Source organism: Lagopus leucura, unplaced genomic scaffold, assembly GCF_019238085.1.
Source record: "Lagopus leucura isolate 7727_CA_CO unplaced genomic scaffold, USGS_WTPT01 Super-Scaffold_73, whole genome shotgun sequence".
In the NCBI taxonomy this organism is placed as follows: domain Eukaryota; kingdom Metazoa; phylum Chordata; class Aves; order Galliformes; family Phasianidae; genus Lagopus; species Lagopus leucura.
Genome location: NW_024962252.1, coordinates 86,360,927 through 86,367,648, shown reverse-complemented (window position 1 = coordinate 86,367,648; position 6,722 = coordinate 86,360,927).

Sequence of the window (6,722 nt, the reverse complement as noted above, 5' to 3'; positions counted from 1 at the left end):
CTATGATTGGAGCAAAATTTGTGCCACAGATAAACGTGTGCAGATGCTTAGTGTCTTACAGGATGTCCTCTAGTTTCCTGGGAGCAGTGGTTTGGACAACTGCAGAGCGGGAGGCCTGCCATGCTGCCAGAAGGACCCTGCAGAGCTCTGGTAACCCTGGTGACAATCCTATCTTGGTAGTTAAACATGTGCGTAACTCCTTCGTGAGAGGTAAGTGAGAAGCCCTGTCTAGCAATGGCACAGATTTGTGCCAGTTTTCTTTATACTGTCACTTTCGTATTATAGTTTAGTGAGGGAGGATTTTCAGGGTGGTGTGATTTGTTTGTTTTTAAAGATATCTGCTTGTTTAGCATTTGTGGTCTTAGTGTACCCTGGATACATACTGGCACGTGAAGCTGGGATTCAGACTATGTTTTCTTGTCTCTGAGTGTTTCATACAGCTATGAGGACAGAAGGTGGAGACAGAGTCTGTTTCATTAATTTGATCAGAACTCCAATTGTTCAAATACACTCCTGTATGGGATGGAGTACTGTAGCAAGTCTACAGAAGCAGTGAACACTTACAGGTATATTGTATACTTGTATATAATTGTGAAAGCAAATAATGATCCACTTGACCTGTCTGCAGTGCTGGCACCGGGGGATTTTTATGTTCTGTGATAGAACTTACTTTGAACAAATGGCCTTCTATATTAACTGTAAAGTTACATGTGTTGTACTAAGGGCAAAATCTCCTTGGCTATTGGATTTCCTTCTTGTGTTCAGAGGCTGCTTAGCCTTGGTGACCAAGCTGCTTGTGGCTGGCATAAATTCAGAATGTGCAGGAGTGGTAACAGGGCCAGCTCTCCTGTGAACTTGAATAAACTCAATTCCAGTCACATTAACATGCTTCAGATCACAGAAAATGGAAAACCTATTAGGTAATGGAAAGTCCTGTGTTGCTAAATAGTTGTTGCTGGCCTTTAAGGAACCACCTAAGGTATCTGATGTGGAAACCACCTGCATGTTTCACCTGTCTTGCAGCAGCCACTTTTCTTCACCACTGGAATCTGCTGCAGTTAAGCTCATGGAAGTATCTATGATGTTAGGACATGCTTTCATTCGAGTAAAGACTAGGGTAGTCCTCTAGTAAATTAGCACAATGCTTCCTTGTGTAGCAGCACACAAACTAAGGGCTGGTCTGCCAGATTTCTCAGGCTGCCCTTGCTTATCTAGTGTCATTTGGGTCTCTGTCTCTGAGATCTGGAAGTAATAAACTGCACTGATCCACATACATTCCTTCATGCTGGTGGATATCTCTGAGAGGGTAAAATTAGATCAGCAGGAGAAACTCCTTGCATTCCTTGCAGAGCTTTGGAGAAATGTGGGGAATAGAAGCCCTGACAAATGTGGATATTGGCTGCACTGTATTTGAAATTCATATTTAAAGCCACTGCACATTCTTTACTGTGCTTTTTATAAATCCCTTTGGCAGAAAGCCTAAGCAAATGGCCCAGCTGGAGTTACTGATTGCAGCTCCCAGAAGCCATATTTGCTGAGATCCAGTGCCTCCTGTTTGCCTTGCCTTGCTCAGTTGGAATGGCTGCTACCCCATGCCTCATCTCCTGCAAAGCCCTTGCTTACATTCTAACAACTTCTTTGGAATGTGAATTCTAAGCAGTCTGATGGTCAATGTGAATAAGCCCTGCAGAGTGGTTGATAGGATTCTTTGTGACACAGCTGAGGACATGAGATCTGAAAAGCTAAAGAACTGAGCCCTGTGATATAATATCTGTGATATTTGTGCAATTCAGTTGAGTTTTGCAATGACTAAGTTCCTTCCATAGTAGAGAGTACAAAAAAAAGCAACACACAGCTGGGCTTCTTTAGACGCTACCTAGCTCTGTGCCAGTTTGGGTGTATGTACATATTAAGCTCTATCTAGTTTACCTGCCCTCTTACAACCTCCATTTAGGTGTTGAGGATGTGTTGTAGTTTCTCATTTGCGTGTGTTCATACCTTGTCTTCCTTTAGCTTTTCCTATGTGCTGAGCCAAGAGCAGATCTCTTGGCTAAGTTTCTATGTGCTTAAGTGCAGCAGAAGGCTGTATTCTGTCTGTCTCTTCACAGAAATCCACTCCCTGAAGCTTTGCATACCCACAGGTAACTAACAGCACGCTGAAAACTGTTCCATACCTTTTAAATCTTTTAAATAAATGGTTTTCAGGAAGCTGGGCTAATCTTAAGGCCTGCAGAGGATCACAGATAACTGTTCCCTTGACTCCTACCAAAAGTAATGTGAGAAGCACAGGAAGATATGGGGAGAAGATTTTTTTTCTTTTGTCACTAATGTGAATACAATTCCACTGAGTTCAGAGAAAATACTTTTTTGTCTCTGAACTGCAACAGTGCAAGGAAACATACACTTTAATTCCATATGATGGCCAAAGCTGTAGCTTTCTAAGAGGACAGGTGCCCATCTTCTTTAAGTGGCTCTGCAAATTCTTCTTCTGTCTAATCTGGACAAGACTTTTTGGAAGGGTTTTGCTTGTCATCTGTCTATAACAGCTGCAAGTGCCTGTTTCAGATATTTCAGAGTTGCTGAAGTTCTTTCTCTCTGAGGGCAGCTGTCAGCCAGATCAAACTGGAAAGAAAATGGTTGAACATGAAGGCACTGAAATTTGGGTCATATAATAGAACATTATTCTCCCTAATTTCTCACTTTGTGGATTATCTCCTAACTCTTGCTGGATATCTGACATCTTGTTGGTTAAGCCATAGCATCCCAGCTGCAACAAGTGCAGGTTCCCTAATGTTTGTGTTCAGATACAGAGTTCCTGGGTTATCTTTATTTGTCAGCAGAATTGGTAAGAATTTGTTGTTTGGAGAGAATGTATAGAAAGATCAGCTGTCTGTCTATTGCATATGCTACAATTAGCTTTTAATTCCATTGATGAAAGAATGAATGTGATTCTCTGATGTAACTATTAGGGTATTTGAAGCTGCTTTTCCCTGTTCACAATGCCTTATTACTGATTTTTCAACCAGGGACCTGCAGTGTGGTGACTCTGGATTCCTGGTTGACAGCAAACTTAGTTGTCTTTGTAGGGAAGGATTTGTTCTCTAATATGGCAGCTCAGTTCCTGATGCCTTAGGGAAGTTCTGGTGTAGCTGATATTCTTAGGTTTGAATGGATTGAAATTGCTACCTCAAGACCAACTTTTATGGTCAGTGGAAAGCAAAAGTCTGTTGTTGAGTAAGGACTTCACTAGTGCCGCAAGCCAAGCTTATTTCCAGCCTCAGTTTCCTCCCTTTGAAGGGCAGGTGTCAAAATGATGGAGCTGGATTCTTCATAGTGATGCCTAGCAATAGAACGAGAGGCAATGGGCACAAAGTGGAACACAGGAAGTTCCATGCAAACATGAGGAAAATCTGTGAGAGTGACAGAGCACTGGAAACGGCTGCCCAAACAGGCTGTGAAGTCTCCTTCCCTGGAGATATTGAAAACCTACCTGGACACATATCTGAGTCGTGTATTCTAGGGGACCCTGCTTGAGCACATAACTACCACAGCCTATCATATAACACAGATGTGATAAGTGTCATTTTAGGGCCTTAGAACACTTTTGTCTTTATGACTACAAACTGAAGATTAAGTTTTGAAGTAGAATAGGATTTCTGAGAAGTCACAGGGCAGTGGTTGCAGTGTCCGATATCTTTCACCTCTGTGTATTAGATCTCTTCATAATATTCAAGTAGGAATGTGTGGGACAGTAACCAGCCAAGGAGAGATGGAAATGGTTCATATCTGTTTCTAGATTCAGTGGCTAATTAAATGCTGGTTAATAGCTAATGAAAATGACAAAAACAATCTTTAAAATGGAGCTCCAGAAATCTTATGTGCAGTATAAGGGACTCCTGCAGGTAGAGTCAGAGTCAGTTGCCATCTCAAACCATTACTGCTGTGTGGTTGTGAACCTGCAATTTGTATGTAGTGAGACAAAGGGGTGAAGGTTTGTGATAGAAGTCAGTGACTGTTTTTAGTAGGTATCTGTTTTGCTTCTCAGATGTTTAAAAAAAAAAAAAAAAGTCGCAGTAGAGGAAGACTCAGAGCAGAGGGAAGATTGATTGATTGATTGATTTTTGGCACACAGCTCTTCTTTCTATATGAAAATCTTCCATGCATTTACTGTTGATTTATATTTGGCTTTTCAGATCAGTTGCCTTTGTTATAGTCAGCTGTGCTGAAAGGTAAAGCACCAACTTGTTTCAAGTGAAGGTGTTTCATGTTAAGACTTTGAATTTTATATTTTTTCTTGCCCAAGGCAAATCAGCTGCATTTTGATTTTTCTTCATCTATACCTGTAGAGAAATTAAACCAGCAGCTATCTTCAAAATAGAACAGAAAGTGATTTAGAGAATTGCTAAGAACAGTAATTTGGTTGGAGACATAAGATTATTTTTATTTTTTTCTACAACAAGGCTCTCACTTTAAAGAATGGAGTAGGCTTTTCTTACTCTTCCATGTTCTACATTGTTTCAAAATTATTTCTGAAATAGAACCTGCTTATTCCTTGGGAAGCACATAAATACAGAACTAATTGTTTGGTGCCTCTAGGAGGACTCATTTGGCAATAATGGCTGTTACTTTTCCTAACAGGAAAAAGACGTAATGGTGAGGTTAAGAGAATTGATATCTGTGTTCTGCAGTGGGTTCTGCTGCACAGTTTTGCATGAGATATTACTTAATCTGTCTCTTGTTTCTCTGGAACATGAAGGGTTCTTTCTGATTACTGTAAAAAGCTTAAACAGCCATGAAAAAAACCCGTGGGTGAGACAAAAAAGTATGGACAGACCTCATCTCCCTTGATGCTGCATGAGAACTCCTAGAACTCAGGAGCTGCAAATATGTTTTCATCCAAAATCATCCCAGCAGTGCAGACTTGGTTGAAAATTAGCTTAATAACTGCGGGAACATAAATTCTTAGACTACATCCTGAACAATTAACCTCTGCACTCTGAGCAGAGGTGAGAAAGCAGCGATGGCCTTATAGCCCCAGGAAGAATGGAAATGCTTAGGCTCAGCGGGAACGGAGCTGCGGCCCAAGTGTCTTATTCCTGAAATTGTTCTGAGGGAGGGCTGCTGTCCAGAAAGCAGAGAGACGTGGAAGGTGGGCCAGGCCTTTCAGATCCCTTTGGACAGGGAGAGACTGACATCATTTATCTTAAGTGTTTCTGGGCAGAACATATTTGCATCCCCTTTTGCAACAGGGATCTAGGAGTGAAGCATCTTGAAAAGGAAGGAAAGGGTATTTTTCTGGTAGCCAGCATCAGGAGGATGGGCAGAAGTTGATTTTGCATTGGATGTGGACTGGATGCCAGTGCCAGATCAGGGACAGAGAGGAGTTTTGGGGCACAGGTTGTGCATTTTTTTCACCTGTCTCCTCCTCTGTGCCTGCCCCTAGGGCCAGTCCGTGCCCCAGACCAAGGGCTGCAGCTGTTGAGCAAGGCAGACAGCTGGATCCCAGCACAGGGCAGGGTCTGCCCCTCAGCCCTGAGGCACAGTAGACAAGGTGAAGCAGTCTGTTTTTTTCCTTGCGCCTCTTTTGTGCTGTTGAAACAGTCACAAATCAGTTTTCACATATAGTTGAGATTGTCATTTTGATGTTCAATTCAGTAGCTGAGTGGTTGTGTATGGTTTGGTCTTCCTGCATTTCTATTCACATTTTCTTTGTGCTGTACTCTCTTTGCAGTGATCATGTGCTGTTGTTTGTACGATTTGAATGGTACGAAATGGTGTGAATCTACCATGTGGGGGTTATCCTTAAGGAGATGGAAATTTGTCAGTTAAATAGAATATCTCATTGTTCCTACAAGCTACAGCTATTAACCAGACGTTATTATTATTATATTATACTCAGTTATTAAAAACAGGGAGCATGAGCATCCTTCTAAACATCTTAAAATCCAGTCAGGAGGGGATTCTGAAGACTGAAGTTCAGACTACATCTAGCAAGGGGAACGAGCTGTCGCAGCCCAGATTAGTTTCCAGATAACCAGTGCCAATCATAAGGGGACTACATTTTCTGGAGCATGGGCATAACGCCACCAAGGCTGTCTGGCACTGCACAGAATGGTTCTTCCACACAAAGAGAACTAATCCTAGCAAGACGGTTTTGGTGTGACTTATGTTCCTTCAAGTGCTATCGCAGCAAGGCAAACAAATGGCATCATTTCTCAGTGTTTTCAAATAAGCAAGCCTGAAATCAATATGAATTTATTCCTTGTCTCTTCCTACAGCTGCCAGAGAGATGTTTCCACTCCTCTTACAGACGAGAATGTATCTTCATGTAATGCACGTTATGTATTGTACTTGCTTCAAAACAGTGTGTGCATTTGATTGACTGCCTTGAGCAGATGTATCCTTCCCTTTGCTGATGTGGTGATGAATGGGGCCCCTCAAGCACTGTGATGCTGGACTTAACAGATTTCATTTTTCACTAAATGATGGTTGAAATTCCTTTCTGGTGTAAACAGTGTGGGGTCTATTCACACTGTTTTTAACTCACACTCTGAGTAAGCTTGACTTTTTTGCTTGATGAGAACAAAGTCTTGTTTAACTGCACAAGGTATACAGACATCATTCAGTGGCTTGGATTTTCAGGATTTTATGATTTGTAGTTTGAAAATTAGGAGTCAAATTTGGTTGTAGTGGGAGCTAGTTTTGCTGGAGTGTATGAGAAA